At 42.1% G+C, this 17,749-nt stretch overlaps 2 pseudogenes; both read left to right on the forward strand.

Moving 5' to 3' along the window:
- The first annotated feature begins 6,348 nt into the window (after positions 1–6,348).
- On the forward strand, positions 6,349–7,536 carry LOC113065900 (type-1 angiotensin II receptor B-like; annotated as a pseudogene).
- A 4,605-nt stretch (positions 7,537–12,141) lies between these two features.
- LOC113065901 (carboxypeptidase B-like) lies at positions 12,142–15,842 on the forward strand (annotated as a pseudogene).
- Positions 15,843–17,749: the final 1,907 nt, after the last annotated feature.

Genomic DNA, 17,749 nt, shown 5'->3' on the forward strand with positions numbered 1-17,749 from the left:
TGACTGAATCAAATGGGACATGTGTGGAACTGCTTTACTGCACCAGGCCTGAGGAGGAGAAATGCCGGGGTGATATTTCATATATCCTGTTACCCTCGACACTCTAACATGGTGCTCCTCTCGCAATGAACGCTACATCTGTAGTTGATATGTAGTGTACTGTATGTTGCTTTTACAGAAGAATGCATGCTTTAAAAAAAAACGTCTCGACTGTGAAACCAAAGAAACCCACATTTACTTGACATATAAATTAAATTGCTTTAAACGTAAGGCAAGTAAATGAGGAATTGTATGTTACTATATTAGGATTTACAATTTTTTTTTTCCTAAACAATATAATTTAATTTAGTTTTATATTATGTTTCTGACAGGGTTGTGCATCCTTCAGAACTTATAAAGCCTTTTACATTTCAGTGCAATCCCTTATTTTGGAATAAGGTGAGAAACAAGATATCTGTAATTTCAAACATTTTATGAAATAAAATAATTTTGCAAAAAAAAAAAAAAAAAAAAAAAAAAAGGTATGTTCATTGAAGCTTTGGGCACCAGTCATAATAAATTAAAACTTAAATGTGAATTTAATTCCTGAATTGTTCATTTTAATTTTAATGTACAGAACTTTATCATTTTAATTTAGAATGTAGAAATTGAACTGAAGAAAGTCTGTTTAACTGCTGCAAGTGTTTCTTAATGTTTAACAATTATATATATTTTTTTTAAATATGAAATTTAAGTATGAATTACTACATTTTAAATATGTATTATTAAACTACTAAATACAATTTAATAAATTAAGTTTTTGGACCATGATTTGCATTTGCAGCTGAAACCATGTAGTGTGCCACCTTGTGGTAAAATGAAGTTATTTTCTAGTTAAGTATGCAGAATACATTTAATTATTATAGTTATACACATTACTAAACAAAGTTCTAAATTGACGATTTTTCTTCATTCTATACTGGTAGCAGCAAGCTCATTATTTATCCACAAACAAGTTTGATTTCCTCACAGGCACTTTCAACAGCCTAGACCCCTGGTGACCTGTTTATTTAGGTGTGTGCTGATTAGAAATTCTCCTGCTGAGCTCCTTTCAGCACATTGTTTATGGGACATAACAACTCTGCAATGCTCTAATGCTCTCTCTCTCTCTCTCTCTCTCTCTCTCTCTCTCTCTCTCTCGATCTTTTATATCAATTAATGGTGTAGTTAGAAAAGCAAGTTTACTGCCATGCCACCTTCATGAGCACAAGTTCTGCTGTACCTAACACTTACAGGTAACAGTTTCCATCCATCTGCTTATGTGTAACACACACACACACTTTGATAACAGGGCACCCTCACTTTGAGCAATGAATTTCCATGAATTTTCCATGACATTTACATTTGTTTGTGAATACTGATAACAATTTTGAGGTGGATTTCCATATGTATGCACAAATGTCTCAAGAAAAAGACACATTGCAAGGTCTCAATGTGACTTTCAGAGCCTCCATGCTCCCTTTAGTCGAGAGGACAAGCTTCAAAACTCATTCTTGAAATATATTTCCTAATATGCTATCAATTTTAAATAGCAGCATTTTCTCTTTATAGCTAGAACAGGCTTAACACAAAAGCACAATTTTATGTATTTGTAATTATTTATTTAATTATTTATTTATTTTGTGTGATTGTTTGTTTTGTTGGTTTATAATTATTTGTTTTTTTTATATGTGGCATGATCCACATAACCAATTGGTCACCAAAGCATAACTAAGTAGAAATAATTTTTTTTTTTTTTTTTTTTTTAATAGACATTTGACTTAACAGTGCATTTTTATTTAGTTAGTTAGTTACCTATAGCTTTTTAGCATCTAAACCGAATTGACCCATAATATACCGAGTGGTGGTCAAGGAAAATCTATTCTCGTTTGAGAAAATGCAAAAAAGCAAGATGTTTCACTACATGGTAAATGAATACCTCTGAACTTAAAGGGGTACTCCACCGTGTTTTCATATTAAACTATGTTTTTCCCTTAACTAAGACGAGTTGATACATACATCTCTCATCTCAATGCGTGCACTCAATCGCTTTGGCGCGCGGTGACACTTTGAAAGCACTTAGCTTAGTCCATTCATTCAATATGGGCCAAGCAGAGAAGCTACCAAATACCTCCACATTTTCCCTATTTAAATACAGTTACTCGCATAGTGTAACTCGACCTAGGACGGTAACACAAAACAAAACGTTGCACTTTTCTAAGCGTGTAAAATGGATCACTATATTGTATGGTGGAATACCATGGCAAGTGCTTGTAAGCACTTTGTCTTGGCACAGTAATATCTTCACTAGAGGGAGCAGGGGCCAGTGAGAGGATTTTTCACGAGTGAAGATATTACATTTACATGTATTCATTTTAGCTGACGCTTTTATCCAAAGCGATTTACAATTGCTATATATGTCAGAGGTCGTACGCCTCTGGAGCAACTAGGGGTTAAGTGTCTTGCTCAGGGACACATTGGTGTCTCACAGTGGATTCAAACCCAGGTCTCTCACACCAATGGCATGTGTCTTATCCACTGCGCCAACACCACCCCAACAATGTTACTGCGCCAAGACGAAGTGCTTACAAGCACTTGCCATGGTATTCCGCCACACAATATAGTTATCCATTTTACATGCTTAGAAAAGTAATAAATAATAAATAATTATCAGAGTAAATCTATTAAGTATAACTACATGTATATCCATTGAATTCATTTGTGGGCCATTCAAAATTTAAATTACAATTTAATTAAGAATGCATTTTGAATTCCATTTAAATTCCTGAATTTGCCATTCGGATTTAAAACGTCCAGAAATGTATATACAATTTAATTCATTGAAACAGTCAGACAAATAGATGCAACTTTTGCATAAACCTACTAGGCTGTTGCTCTGGACAATCTAGCAATTACTCTAGCATTAGTTCAAAGATGAATGCCAGTCTCCATTGGATCTCTGGTCTGCATAACACCACATGCTCCAAACACGTTTCAACATCCACGGTTAAGACATTTTATGTGCAAAAGGCATAGCTGAGATTCCGTATGTAATTCTGATTTGGGATTCTGAAAAGGCACTACAAAGGATTTTTTGATCAGCCAACAACTTACTTGGCCAATGCGCTGCCAAAGAACAGTTCTGTTAAACATACAAGTTACAGTATTATAGACATTGTCACACCACGGTCTGTCCAGCAGAGGGAAACCTTGAGCACAAGACCTTCCACAACTTCCTCGTGATTTCCTGTTAATGATTAGCTCAATGATATCACCTGTGCCTGGCTTGTTAGTGTTTGTGTGTGGGCATATATAAGGCCTGCATTTATTTGTATCTTTGCTCAGTCTTGAAGTTCTTTTGTTCAGACAGATCCTTTGGCCCTATGTTTTTTGATTTCTTTGAGAGACTTTTAGCTCAGAACTTTGACCTGCTTATTTGGAGGCTTTACTTTGTTTTTTGAACCTTTTTGCCTTGTGGATCTGTACCTTCTTCAGCCATGCTTCAGAGTTTAACTTTCATGTTTATTCAAGAAAGTCACTAAGTAAAGACAGTTGGTTTTTCTCCAATCCTGCCTTGTGTGGTTCTCTGCAATTTGGGTCTACACTGCTCTGTGGTGTAGTGGCTAGAGCATTGGGCTACCTGCAACACATTCTGGGTTCTAGCCCCGGTTGTGACAGCAAGACTGAGCCACAAAATGATGGACCCAGCAGAGGCTGAACAGATTCATGGAGCCCTTAGCAAACAGGGAGTATTGCTTGGAACACATGCATCACAGCTACAGAGGCTGACAGATGCTGTTAAACAGATTGGGGAATCTCTGCAACAACTACAAGCCCGCTTGCCCCGAGAACCTGTAGCAGCACCGGCCTCTGATCCTCCACCAATAGCTGCACCTATTTCCCAGGAACCCAAGATCCCAGCCCCTCAGCGCTATGATGGGAAGCCTGGTACATGTAAGGGTTTCCTGACTCAAGTCTCTCTGATTTTTGAACTCCAACCCTCTTCCTTTGCTTCTGAGAAGGCTAAGATTGCATATATAATATCCCTGTTGTGTGATCGTGCCCTGGATTGGGCCTCAGCTCTTTGGAGACAACGTCCCTGGTCTCATGTATCCATGGATTTTATCACGGGTTTGCCAGTATCTGAAGGTAACACTGTTGTACAGGTGGTGGTGGACCGCTTCTCTAAAGCTGCACATTTCATTCCGTTACCTAAACTTCCTTCTGCTAAAGAAACTGCTGACATTGTCCTGCAAAATGTTGTAAGGATCCATGGAATTCCTGTGGACATCGTTACGGATCGGGGTCCCCAGTTCATGTCTCGTTATTGGAAGGCATTCTGGTCTCTATTTGGCTCTTCTGTCAGTCTCTCTTCAGGTTTCCACCCTCAGTCAAATGGCCAAACAGAACGGGTGAATCAGGAGTTGGAGAAATATCTTCGCTGCTTCACATCCCATCAGCCATCCTCTTGGAGTCGGTTCCTGGTATGGGCAGAGCTGGCACACAACACCTTACGCAGCTCCTCCACTGGATTTTCTCCATTCAAGTGTCAATTTGGATTTGAGCCACCATTGTTCTTCAGTCAAGAAATAGAGGTTGGAGTTCCTAGTGCAAAAAAGTTTGTTGAACGTTGCAGGAAGACATGGAAGAGGGCTCACTTAGCCTTGAAAAGTGCTTCAGCTCGTTTCAAGAAGTATGCTGACAGGAGAAGAAGGGTGACCCCATACTTCAGAATTGGACAAAGGGTCTGGCTCTCAGCTAAGGATTTGCCTTTAAGAGTTGAGTCCAAGAAACTTGCCCCAAGATTTGTTGGCCCATTCAAGATCACTAGAAGGGTCAATCCCGTTACATACCAGCTTGCTCTACCAAGATCGATGAGAGTAAGACCTACCTTCCATGTTTCTCAACTGAAACCTGTAGTAACCTCTCCTTTGTCTCCCCCAGGTCCCGTCCCTCCCCCCCCTCGTATTATAGAAGGTGGCCCCACGTATACAGTGAGGAGGCTGTTAGACTCAAGACGCCGTGGCCGTGGTTTTCACTACCTGGTCGACTGGGAGGGATATGGGCCTGAGGAGCGTACCTGGGTGCCAGCACGACACATCTTGGACCCAGACTTGATCAAAACATTCCATCACCTGCATCCTGACCGTCCAGGGCCGTCTGGAGCCGGCCATAAAGGGGGGGGCCCTGTCACACCACGGTCTGTCCAGCAGAGGGAAACCTTGAGCACAAGACCTTCCACAACTTCCTCGTGATTTCCTGTTAATGATTAGCTCAATGATATCACCTGTGCCTGGCTTGTTAGTGTTTGTGTGTGGGCATATATAAGGCCTGCATTTATTTGTATCTTTGCTCAGTCTTGAAGTTCTTTTGTTCAGACAGATCCTTTGGCCCTATGTTTTTTGATTTCTTTGAGAGACTTTTAGCTCAGAACTTTGACCTGCTTATTTGGAGGCTTTACTTTGTTTTTTGAACCTTTTTGCCTTGTGGATCTGTACCTTCTTCAGCCATGCTTCAGAGTTTAACTTTCATGTTTATTCAAGAAAGTCACTAAGTAAAGACAGTTGGTTTTTCTCCAATCCTGCCTTGTGTGGTTCTCTGCAATTTGGGTCTACACTGCTCTGTGGTGTAGTGGCTAGAGCATTGGGCTACCTGCAACACATTCTGGGTTCTAGCCCCGGTTGTGACAGCAAATCAAAAAACATAGGGCCAAAGGATCTGTCTGAACAAAAGAACTTCAAGACTGAGCAAAGATACAAATAAATGCAGGCCTTATATATGCCCACACACAAACACTAACAAGCCAGGCACAGGTGATATCATTGAGCTAATCATTAACAGGAAATCACGAGGAAGTTGTGGAAGGTCTTGTGCTCAAGGTTTCCCTCTGCTGGACAGACCGTGGTGTGACAGACATATTCCCTGAACTTATTTTAATGTTTTCCATGACCGTGAGAAACACTGTACAATTTCAGAGAGTATTTTCAAGGGGTCCCAGGTGGACAGATGAGTGTAATTTCAAAAGGCTGAGTCATCAAGAATCTGTTTTTAATGGCATCTTATTTAGCAGAAGAAGCATGATCAGTGAGGACCGTTTTAATCTGTAGGCCTTAATGAGAGAGAAATAGCAGGAGCTCTTTCGTGCTCATAAATCACAGCCTGTGGTAATGATGCCTCTTCCTCTGGACTGTGGCTAACATTTTTGTTGTTCTCTTTTATAGGTGTCAGTGAGGCCTTTTCCCCCAAAGCTGGTGTTGGTTAGTGCAGACACACCCTGTGGATAGCGGAACCCATTTGTAGTCAAATAATCACCACAACTGGGGTCCAAAAATGGAGAACAAAACATAAGGACTGAGTGAGGACCTCCATGTGAAGTGCAACATGTCTGGAAGACACAGCTTCATCTTCACCTTCATCCCTGTTGCCTACGTATGCAATTTCGTAATCGGTATCATTGGCAATAGCATGGTGGTGGCTGTCATCTACCGCTACATGAAGCTGAAGTCAGTACCAAACGTGTTTGTGCTGAATCTAGCTATATCAGACCTCACCTTCCTTATCACACTACCTTTGTGGGCCAGTTTCACAGCTATGAGTTACCATTGGCCATTTGGCACCTTTCTGTGCAAGGCAAGTGCAGGATTGGTCATCTTCAACCTCTACACTAGCATATTCTTCCTCACCGCTCTTAGTATTGACCGATATCTTGCGATCGTACATCCGTTGAGTTCCAGATGCCAGCGCACGCTTTTCTATGCTAACCTCACATGTGTACTTATATGGCTATTTGCCTTGCTCCTCAGTGCTCCTACAGCGCTACCCTTACGAAAAATAGCCATGGTTTTATTATAGTAAAACTGTAGTAACCCATGGTTTTTTGGCGTATTGACTGCCATTTGTAAAACCACAGATTAACTACAAATACCATGGTAAAACTATGGTTAATATAGCAAAACCATGGTTAATTTGTGGTTTCCATGGTTTTACTACAGTAACCATGGTTTTTTGGTTTTATTCGTAGTAAAACCATGGTTAATTTTCGTAAGGGTAAGCCGGGATGTGTACGACATTGGGAACTCTACATTGTGCGCTATGTTGCACCACGGTGAGCAGATTAACCTTCTTGTTACCCTTAGCGTGCTAAAAAGTGTGCTAGGTTTCCTTGTGCCTTTCCTCGTCATCATCACCTGCTATTGCCTGATCGGTCGGGCACTTCTGGTTTCCAAGGGTCTGTTGAGGAAAAGCGTTCGCTCTCAGGAAGATGAAACTCTGCGTCTGATAGCCGCTACTGTGCTAGCTTTCTTTGTTTGCTGGGCTCCTCACCAAGCTTTCCACTTCATTCATCTGCTGGCCATGCTCGGCGTAGTGGAAAACTGCCAAACACTGGATGTTATTGACACAGCCATACCAGTTACCATCTGCATCTCCTATTTAAACAGTTGTGTAAACCCCATTGTTTATGGCTTTGTTGGTACAAAGCTGAAATTCTGTACTTGTCAGTTTTGGGATTTTAGATGATACTACAAGACATTTTTAATCAGCCATCAACATATATATATATATGTAACCTTAAAAAAATGCATTAATTTATTTTTCTCTCTTGTATGTTCATTCCTTTTTTTTTATCTACTGCTGTTTGAATATTCAGTGTATGTGTATAGGACTACTTAAATAAAAGCCTTATTTTTAATGATGGCTGTTAAGTCTTTTCTTTGTTAACATTTAAGCATCAGTCTTTTAACATTTTAATGATTAAATGTAATTTACTAATAAGATTCGGGAGGAGCGCTTCAGATACTTAGCCTAATCAACACAGGTGGACCATAATCAAGTAATCAATCCCATAGTATAAATACTGCTGACTTACCTTTATCCATTGACGGTTTATCAGCATGCTGGTTCGCTTCATCAGTCACCTTATCACAGACCCAATTTTCGTACCAACGAAGAGTGCTAAGCAGGGGATTTATAAGACCTGCTGCTTTTGCCGGACCCAAGATCATTTCTACCCAGCCAAACACGGCCGTTGAGCAGCATTAAGCGTCATTGCGACAGCTGCTCTCCTCGCCAAGCCACACATCGTGGCCAATAGACCGTGCAAGCTCCGAACTCGCCTCGCTCGATACAATGATCGCGCCGCCCGAGACCGAGCTCTCGTCGAGCGCTGGATTGCGGCAGAAAGAATCCAACCAGCCTGGGCTGAACAGTTCTCACCGCGGCTCAGCGTTTCACCACGGCGTACCGGCAAAATGGCAGTTTGAGGTCGCTTCCTCTAGCGGTGCAGACCGCGCAACGTTAACCAATACATTTCCAGGCGAAGACGCTAAAAACAGGTTCTTCTTTTCCTTCATTGGATTTTTACGGCAGTTGGCATCCAAAGCGTTGCATCTAAAAGCAGGTTCGCGGCTTAAGTTTGTTAAACGACGTCATCATGCAGTTTCCGTCTTCTTATACTAGTGTTTTATGGCGATTTTGGCAAACCAGTGTAAAGGTGCTTTACCGCCACCCGCTGATCTGGAGTGTGGATTGCGCATAGATTTGGACTACAGATACAAACGTTCCTTCGGATGATGATGCCACTTTTAACCACTTTTTATATATATAAAAAAAAACACACACATCACCTCCGCTTAAAGGCATGCCATGCATCCGAGGTTGTGGTGATAGCATCATGTATCAACAATAGCCAAGACGATATTAGGCCCATTCTCCAACCAACGTTTTTTATAATAATCATTAGGCGGCCTATCATAATTCGGCTATCAAACCGCTCCGTTATCCCATCTCAGCACTGCATTTCACGCTCGCCCGTGCTCCCAAAGGATGATGTGAGCCTGTAGGTGGCAAAGAAGTCTCCATCCACAAATAGACATACATCGTTTGCAGATATAAGGTATTCCATCGTACTTTAACAGGTAATCCGATATGTGCCATTTTTTTAAAGGAGCTCTCACTAATGGAGTTTAATGCCACAGTTACATTAGAACGCATCTCATTCGGGTTTCAGGGGTGGCGCGTCGGTCCCATCATGAGGCATGTGGTCCGGAGTGCGTACGACCAAGGCATCATTTCAACCGAACTCACTCCAAATATATGCACTTACCGGTTTTTGAATACCTTATATTCAAGGCAATAGTTTACATCCATATTAGGGTTAAATCATTGGACTTTAAATGGAATCTACTATCATATATATATATATATATATATATATATATATATATATATATATATATATATATATATATATATATATAAAAATTCACATGACAAGCGAGTTGACAGTAACCCCAAACCCCCCAAAAAAAAAAATTCAGTCAGCGACACTTACCTATCGAACACCAACGAGTACATTGCAGATAAAACTAATTTTCCCTCCGATGGCAAGATGTACCCATCCAATACCGCAAGTTACACTTATGCCGAACACTAACAGGTGCTTAGCAGATAAAACAATCTTAATTTTCCCTCCAATGGCTGGAGAGACTACCCATCTGGTGTCGCAAATTTAATAAAAAATAATAATAAAAAATAAAAAATAAAAAGTCACCGGATGCCGGCCATAGCCTCCCGGCCAGATAACCTTACCTTTTTCAATCCTATGGCCAGCAAGGCTTCTCTCTTCGATGCCAAGAGCTCAAGCTCCCATCGGATGCTGACGAGAGCCTCCCGGCCAGACAACCTCACCTTTTCCATTCTGCGGCCAATAAGGTTTACCCGTTCATTGCCAGGAGCTCACACTCCCTTCGGACGTAGGTGAAAGCCCCCGGCTACCTGCTTTGCCATTTTGTCTTACATACAGAGAGGTTTACCCATCCAATGCATGGATTCCGGGCTTCCATTGAATGTAGGTGAGAGCTTCCCAGCTAGACAACCTTACCTTTTCCGTCCTTTGGCCAGCGAGGCTTAACCGTTCGATCCGGGAGCTAAGCTCCTGTCGAACGAAGGTAAGAGCCTCCCAGCTGGACAACCTTTTCCGTCCTTCAGCCAGAGAGGTTTACCCATTCGATTCCTGGAGATAAGCTCCTATCGGACGTCGGTCCGAGCCTCCCGGCTAGACAACCTGACCTTTTCCATCCTTGGCCAGCGAGGCTCCCATCGGACGCTGGCGAGAGCCTCCTGGCCAGCCAACTTCGACCTTACCACGTGGTTTAGGTTACAAACCTACAAGCAAGCTGTTTGATGCCGCAAGTACCCTCCCTCCTTCCTACGGTCGCCAAGGCTTACCCGTCTCTTGCCGGGAGTAGCAAACTCCCATAAAACGCTGACGACAGCCTAACGACAACATAAACTTACTTTTTCCATCCTACGGCCTGCGAGGCTCACCCAGTTTTTGGGGAACAGGAAGTCCCCGCTGGACGCTGGCAAGAGCCTCCTGGCCACCTATCGTTACCTTTTCTGTCCCACATCCGGAGAGGCTTACCCGTTCGATGCGTGTGATCCCTTCGGATGCCGGTGAGAGCCTCCCAGTTCGACAACCTTACCTTTTCATCTTCTATGGTCAGCGAGGCTTACCCGTTCGATGCGTGTGCTCCCTTCGGACGCTGGCGAGAGCCTCCTGGACAGACTTGCTTTACGTTTCCACTCTACAGTCGGCGAGGCTTACCCGTTCGATGTGTGTGCTCCCTTCGGACGTCGGAAACAGTCTCTCGGCCACGCAACTTACCTTTCCATTTGACAGTAGGCGAGGCTTAACCATCCGACGCTACGAGTCTCGTCCTCTCGCCAAAATCCTGCACGAAATAAAAAATTTAAATTAAAATAAACTCTCAGCTACCCTCAGCTACTCTCACATCTTTTAACCCCGCCTGGCGAGGCTTACCCATTCGATGTTCTGAGTTTGAGGACCCATCGGATGCCGCAAGAGTCCTCCCAGTTGGGTTTTCCTTTCGAACTCTCCCCGTCTGCCAATGCTTACCCGTCTTATGCGTGTGCTCCCTTCATACGTCTGTCGAGAGTTCTCCCGGTCTGGCCTATGCTTGCCAGCCGCAAGTGAGTCCATCCGATGCCGTGAGTCGGGATCTCCCTTCGGATGTCACCAGAGTCCTCCATGTCGGCCAGCCCAAAGCTTTTTATCTGCCAAACCGAGAGGACCCAGACGTCTGTCCTCCTGAGTCTCAATCTCCTGTCGGAGGCTTCATGGGCCCTCTCGGTCAGCGTTAGGCCCTTCACCCACTGAATAGCAGGGGCTATCAGCCAGTAGGGCCCGTACGCCGACACCGTGACCTATTCTGGTCTAGGCAACTCGGGTCCTCCCGGTCGGGCACCACAACCACGCTGCTGCTCCTCATCGGCTGGTAGGGCTCACCATTCCAATGCCAAAAAGCTCCAGTTGAGCATCGGCTCGAGCCCTACCGACCGGGCGCCAACAACCACGTAGTTCACTAGCTGCAGCCAGTAGGGCCTACTCTCCCAACGCCCAAGTCGCTCCCTCCGGAGTATGTAGGCCCTTCCAGCCTGCCAAGAGATGACTTCTCAGAAACCAAATCAGCCGTCCTCTTGTACATTTGCCTTTTTGGGGGTACTCTAGGTTCGGGCCATTCCCGAGCTCGGAGCCCTTCCCCGGACAGCACGCCAAATATGCATACCATTCCTCAGCTAATTATATGTAAGCGTGAACTAGTGAAATGTAATTTACTAATAAGATTCGGGAGGAGCGCGTCAGATACTTAGCCTAATCAGCACAGGTGGACCATAATCAAGTAATCAATCCCATAGTATAAATATCGCTGACTTACCTCTATCCATTGACGGTTTATCAGCATCCCTCCTCCACCCCATCTCCTCACTTCAAGTTCACTTTATAAATAGACGGGGAAGGGGGGGTACTCTAGGTTCGGGCCATTCCCGAGCTCGGAGCCCTTCCCCGGACAGCACGCCAAATATGCATACCATACCTCAGCTAATTATATGTAAGTGTGAACTAGTGAAAATATTTGTATTTGAAGCTGTTGTCACCTCAAATCATAGCTAAAATATCTAGAAAAGAGTGTACAACAAATGAATTATACATGATGCATAATGAAGGCATTCTGGAGAAGGTCAGGCCTGGGCGGCCCTTGAAGGTCTGGAATTATAAAAAGAGATCAATATCAGTATCAGAAGTATGAACATACAGGCAAAATGAGGGTCCTTATGCTTTTGGGATTGGTGGCTGTTGCTCTATGTGAGCTGATCAAATTTGTGGGGTAACTTCTTAAAAATATTTGGTAACACTTTAGTATAGGGTCCAATTCACACCAATAACTAGTTGCTTATTAGCATGTCTATTATTAACATATTGGCTGTTTATTAGTGCTTATAAAGTACATATAATGCATGACATCCATAATCCTACCCAATAGCCTAAACTTAACAACTACCTTATAAACTATTAATAAGCAGTAAATAAGGAGTTAACTGAGGCAAAAGTCATAGTTAATGGTTAGTTAATAGTGAGAATTGGACCCTAAAATAAAGTGTGACCAAATATTTCACTTTAACCAGAAAGATTACAGTATGTGGAGATACTATCTAAGATGATATGTATATATCCCTCTGTGCTTCTCTAGAGATAAGGGCCTCTGTCTAACACTAGGATCCGAGGAAGATGTGACAATCATCAGGGAAACTCTAAATATGCTTGATTCTTAATACTGTGTTGTTAACTGGATGATCCACAGCATGTTGTTGTTGTTGTTGTTGTTTTTTTTTTTTTTTTTTTTTTTGATAGCTCTCCATGAGTCCCTTGTTTATCCTATAAAGTCAAACTGTACAAGTTGCACGTTCTGCAGGTGGACTTCTGGAAGCCTGGTAGTCCTGACCTTGTGACCATTGGCTTGACTGTTGACATTCACGTTCCTGCAGCCCAGCTTGACATGGTCTTTACCATTTTACAGCAAAGTGGCACGGAAGTTAAGTATTTGATTATACACACAGGATTCATTAGATTTTCCATCGCACTTGTATCTTATGATTCAAAATTAATGTCATGAAATAACCAGGTGGATCTCATGGCAATTCCTATATATAGGAGGTAGCTAATTCATATGAATTTGTATGACCTGACAGGCTAAATTGCACATATTTCATGAGTTGCACAATTCGTATGCATTTGTCTGAATGACCTTAAACTAATCACAACCCTAAACCCACCAGTCACTGGTGTCTAGAAATATAGTACATAATCATACGAGTTTGATCGTATGGATTCTTATGAATTAGCCGTATTATAAAATATGTACGACTTGGTTGTGAGATAGTGTTGGAAATATGGCTTATGCTTAAATGTTCTTTTTTTTTTTTTTTTTGCACTGCTGTAACTGGTCGTTGTGTCACAGTAACAAAAGATAATATCTGTTTTCATGTCTGAGACCATTATTTTTGTTTTAGATTTCATAATAAATTCAGACTAACTCAGTATCTGTGGAAGCCTGTTTCCACCACTGAATAAAACGTAAAAAACCCACAAATTTTTATCTCTCAATTCAGATTTTTTTTTTTATTATTCTTGGAATTGTACGATTTAAACTCACAATTGGATCCAGTCGCAACTTGCAATTGCAATTAAAAAGTCAGAATTGTGAGATAAAATGTTGCAATTAACTAATTATGTGTCAGTTAAGTCCACGAGACCGCAGGGTGTCCCATTCATCATTTTAGCTTTCAAAAGTGCCCCTTTGTGCCCCTATGAACCCTCAATGCTCACTTTTGTTAAGCACCCAGTAAGTCGAGCTTCATAGCAGACTTCTACCTGACAGTCAAAGTGGCATTAGGACACACAAGTGGACTCAGAGGAAGCCAGCGAGGGTTTAGGGATTTATTTGGGACAGGGCCGAAGGCTGCCTTTCAAGGATCCTTCCTATTGAGATGGCCTTCTGCAACATTTTATGACATGCCAGCCGAGATATGCAGCCTTCATTAGATGCAGCCTTCCATTTGAGAAGCACCGTATTGAATACCTAATACGTGTCACTTATATAGTTTTGAATGGGAAGAAATGCAATACTCATCGGTAAAGTCATTGCATCACTGCAGCTGCCGCTAGAAGTCTCGGTTGCTATACAGTAGAAACAGTCCGATAGCGGGACTGTGCTTGTGTACTGGTTGGTGTAGCCTAAAAATACGCTTTTTTTAATGCTAATGTTGTCTGATTCCATTGGTGATTTCAGATCTGAAATTGAATCATAAGTTGGCTGCAGTTTTGGAGAACTATAACTCTTCAAAGAGATAGGAGCAGCACTTGCATGACAGAGTGGTGTTTCAAAGATGACTGCAAAGTAAAATGACTTGTCTTAAAGGGACGTTATAACTAAAACACTTTTTATAATAGTGTACAGTCTTGACAATCTCATTAGCATCTACACCATTCAGATGACTCTTAACGAAGCACAGCCTATTTCTTAATTGTGTAGACTGATAGGCCTATAAACTTTTATTTCAGAGTAATATTTTTGTATTATCTGTGAAGTTATAATATAAAACTGCTTTCCTAACTGTGCATACATTTAGTAGATAGTGTGAAATGTCATTATACACAAACACAGATAAATAATCTACATATATATATATATATATATATATATATATATATATATATATATATATATATATATATATATATATATATATATATATATATATATATATATATATATTATTAAGAGTGAACAGTTATGATCTGAAAGATCTTGTTTTGATCCCACAGGACAGGATGTGGAGAAAGACCCAGTCCAGGAACAGTGTTAACAGCTGTATTGGTACTGACCCCAACAGAAACTTTGATGCTGGATGGTGCAGTGAGTACTTGCTTCCTATTAAAGCTAATAAAATCATTAGTATTTTGGAAATTAATTTGTCCACTGCACATTGCTTAAATAGCTTAAACAGCTTAAACAGCAAGGAATCTTGGGAAGTGGTCCTTCATGACATTCACAAATAATGTCATATTACATTGTTCCATGAAATATGTTTGATGTTTGCCGTTTACTTCCCAGCAACTGGAGCTACAAACAACCCTTGCAGTGAAACCTACTGTGGAAGCAGCGTAGAATCTGAGATTGAGTCCAAGAATTTGGCCAACTTAATCTGCTCCAACAAGTCCATCATCAAGTCCTACCTGACTATCCACTCATATTCCCAGCTGCTCCTTTTCCCCTATTCCTACAAATATGATCTGGCTGCTCATCACAGCTGGTACTTTTTCAGACTTAACTTGTCTTGACTTTATTGGTTGCTGAGTGTGTCTCAGGGAGCTATTGCAGCTCTGCATTCCCTGTGTGGAACCAGACACACTAGCGGCCCTGGCGCTGTGACCATCTGTGAGCGTAAAGAGTCCAAGAAAAGCTCTGGTCCAAAACCTACATGCAGTGAGATTCCTACTTCCTTAAACATCAGTCTTCAGTGATCTAACTACAATGGACTGATATCAAATTCTCTACATAGGCAGCAACTCGCAAATTGTGGCTCACAGTTGATTCCAATAGAGTCTAGTTGTTGCTAAGATAACAATGTAATCCTCTAAGTATATTGCAATGAAGGTGTTTTTTTTTTTTTTTTTTTTTTTTTGGTGGGGCTTTTGGATTACAGATTATAACCAGAATCACATGTTTTGCTGATACATTTTGTGACTCATTGCAGACCCTGCTGCTGGTGGCTCTGGCGACTGGGCTTATGACCTGGGTGTGAAGTACTCCTACACCTTCGAGCTGAGTGACGAAGGTCGTTATGGATTCCTGCTGCCTGAGTCTCAGATCAAGCCAACTTGTGAGGAGACCATGCTGGCTGTCAAAAACATTGCTAACCATGTACTCAACAACAGATTGAAGCATCTAATAAAAGCTTGACTGTGGCTGTGCATTCTGTGACATCAGTTAACTGCACATCTCAAACTGCCATGATAAGTAAAGCAATAAATACAGAAGACAAAATGTGATAGACACAATTAATTACTGAATGACAATAGATTAGTTGAAAAATATAAAACAAGTGACATCTGCTTACATATAATACTAGAGCTTGCTTAAAGTGTGTTTGTGCTATATTTTTGATATAGACATTGTTATATAATGAAGATAACATTAATATATTATTAGTGTGGTTAGTGTATTTTAACTGTGGAATCCACATTCATAATTACAGTGTATAGTTGTACACATGCATTTGTTGCTGCATTAAAGTAATCCGACCTGCTCACAGAATTGCTTACCTGTTCACCAAATTACATACTCCCTGAAAGAGACATTTGGAGGGAGCGTGGAAAATAAACAGAATCCATTCGCTTTATTAGATTCACTGTACAATTAGAAATGATATTACAAGGAGGAAAACATACAGTTGCTTTATGTTTTCAAATAATTTTGGGGTGTGTGATATAAACAGGTTGGATTATCAATATATACACAATATATGTTATATAACAAATATGGTACATATATTTCATTTCTTTTTTTATATATATTTTTACTTAATTATGCATAAGTTTTTTTTTTTTTTTTTTTTACAATGTGTAGTATTTTAGTTCCTCTTCGGGAACTCAAGCTGCGTCGAGCGATTTTGGGGAATGCCTTTGGCAAGAACAACTCTGAATATTGTGTGCAATCAGTCAAATGGAAGAGTGTGACGTCACAGGTGGGGTGGTGTAGCGACCAAGAAGCTATAAAAGCACGTGCCATGCAGCTGGCTTCAGCTTCGCGTCTTTCAGCAATCCGGCGCCCAAACCCTGGGTTCGGAAGCACACTCGTCGGTTTCTTCCCCCCAGGGCGAGGGGTCGACAATCCACCTCTCCTCTCTTCATCTGATGAGGTGGATGTGGACACGATTAGTAGGGATTTTTTTTTTTTTTACAATGCGTAGTATTTTAGTTCCTCTTCGGGAACTCGAGCTACCTTGAGCGATTTTGGGGAACGCCTTTGGCAAGAACAACTCTGAATATCGTGTGCAATCAGTCCAATGGAAGAGCGTGACGTCACAGGTGGGGTGATGTAGTGACCAGGAAGCTATAAAAGCACGTGCCATGCAGCTGGCTTCAGCTTCGCGTTTTTCAGCAATCCGGCGCCCAAACCCTGGGTTCGGAAGCACGCTCGTCGGTTTCTTCCCCCCAGGGCGAGGGGTTGACAATCCACCTCTCCTCTCTTCATCTGATGAGGTGGATGTGTAGACGATTAGTAGGGATTTGCCACCCCTATCGCCCCAGTATGAGGAGCTGTTGGAAGTGGTTACTCGCGCATTTGATAAGTTAAAAATTGAGTGGCCTGCAGAGAAAAAACATGAGCCGCAGAAAAGTAAACTAGATGAGCGGTTTCTGCAGCCGAGACAGCCACCTCCAGCCCGGAGCCTTCCCTTTTTTCCCGACCTCCACGAAGAAATAGTGAGGTCGTGGAAACACCCTTATTTGACCCGTCTCTTCGGCCCCGACTCTCAATATTACGGCAATATCGTGGGGCTGTATGAGCGTGGGTACAGAGCGATGCCCCGGGTTGAACAGACGCTTGCGAGCTATCTGTCCTTCACACTATGGCCGTCCCCCAAGCATATCAAGCCGACCTGCTGAGAGATGTAGACGAGGGAGAGGGGATCAAGTCCGACGATATTGCAGAGCTTAGACGGACCGCTGATCTCTCCCTCCGCGCCAACAAAGAGACTGCTCACGCGATTGGGCGGTCTATGGCAGCCTTGGTGGCCACGGAGAGGCATTTATGGCTGACCCTGTCTCAGATAAGAGAGCGTGACAGGGTCTGCCTCCTGGACGCCC

The sequence above is a fragment of the Carassius auratus genome, chromosome 49 (assembly GCF_003368295.1).
Source record: "Carassius auratus strain Wakin chromosome 49, ASM336829v1, whole genome shotgun sequence".
Lineage (NCBI taxonomy): Eukaryota > Metazoa > Chordata > Actinopteri > Cypriniformes > Cyprinidae > Carassius > Carassius auratus.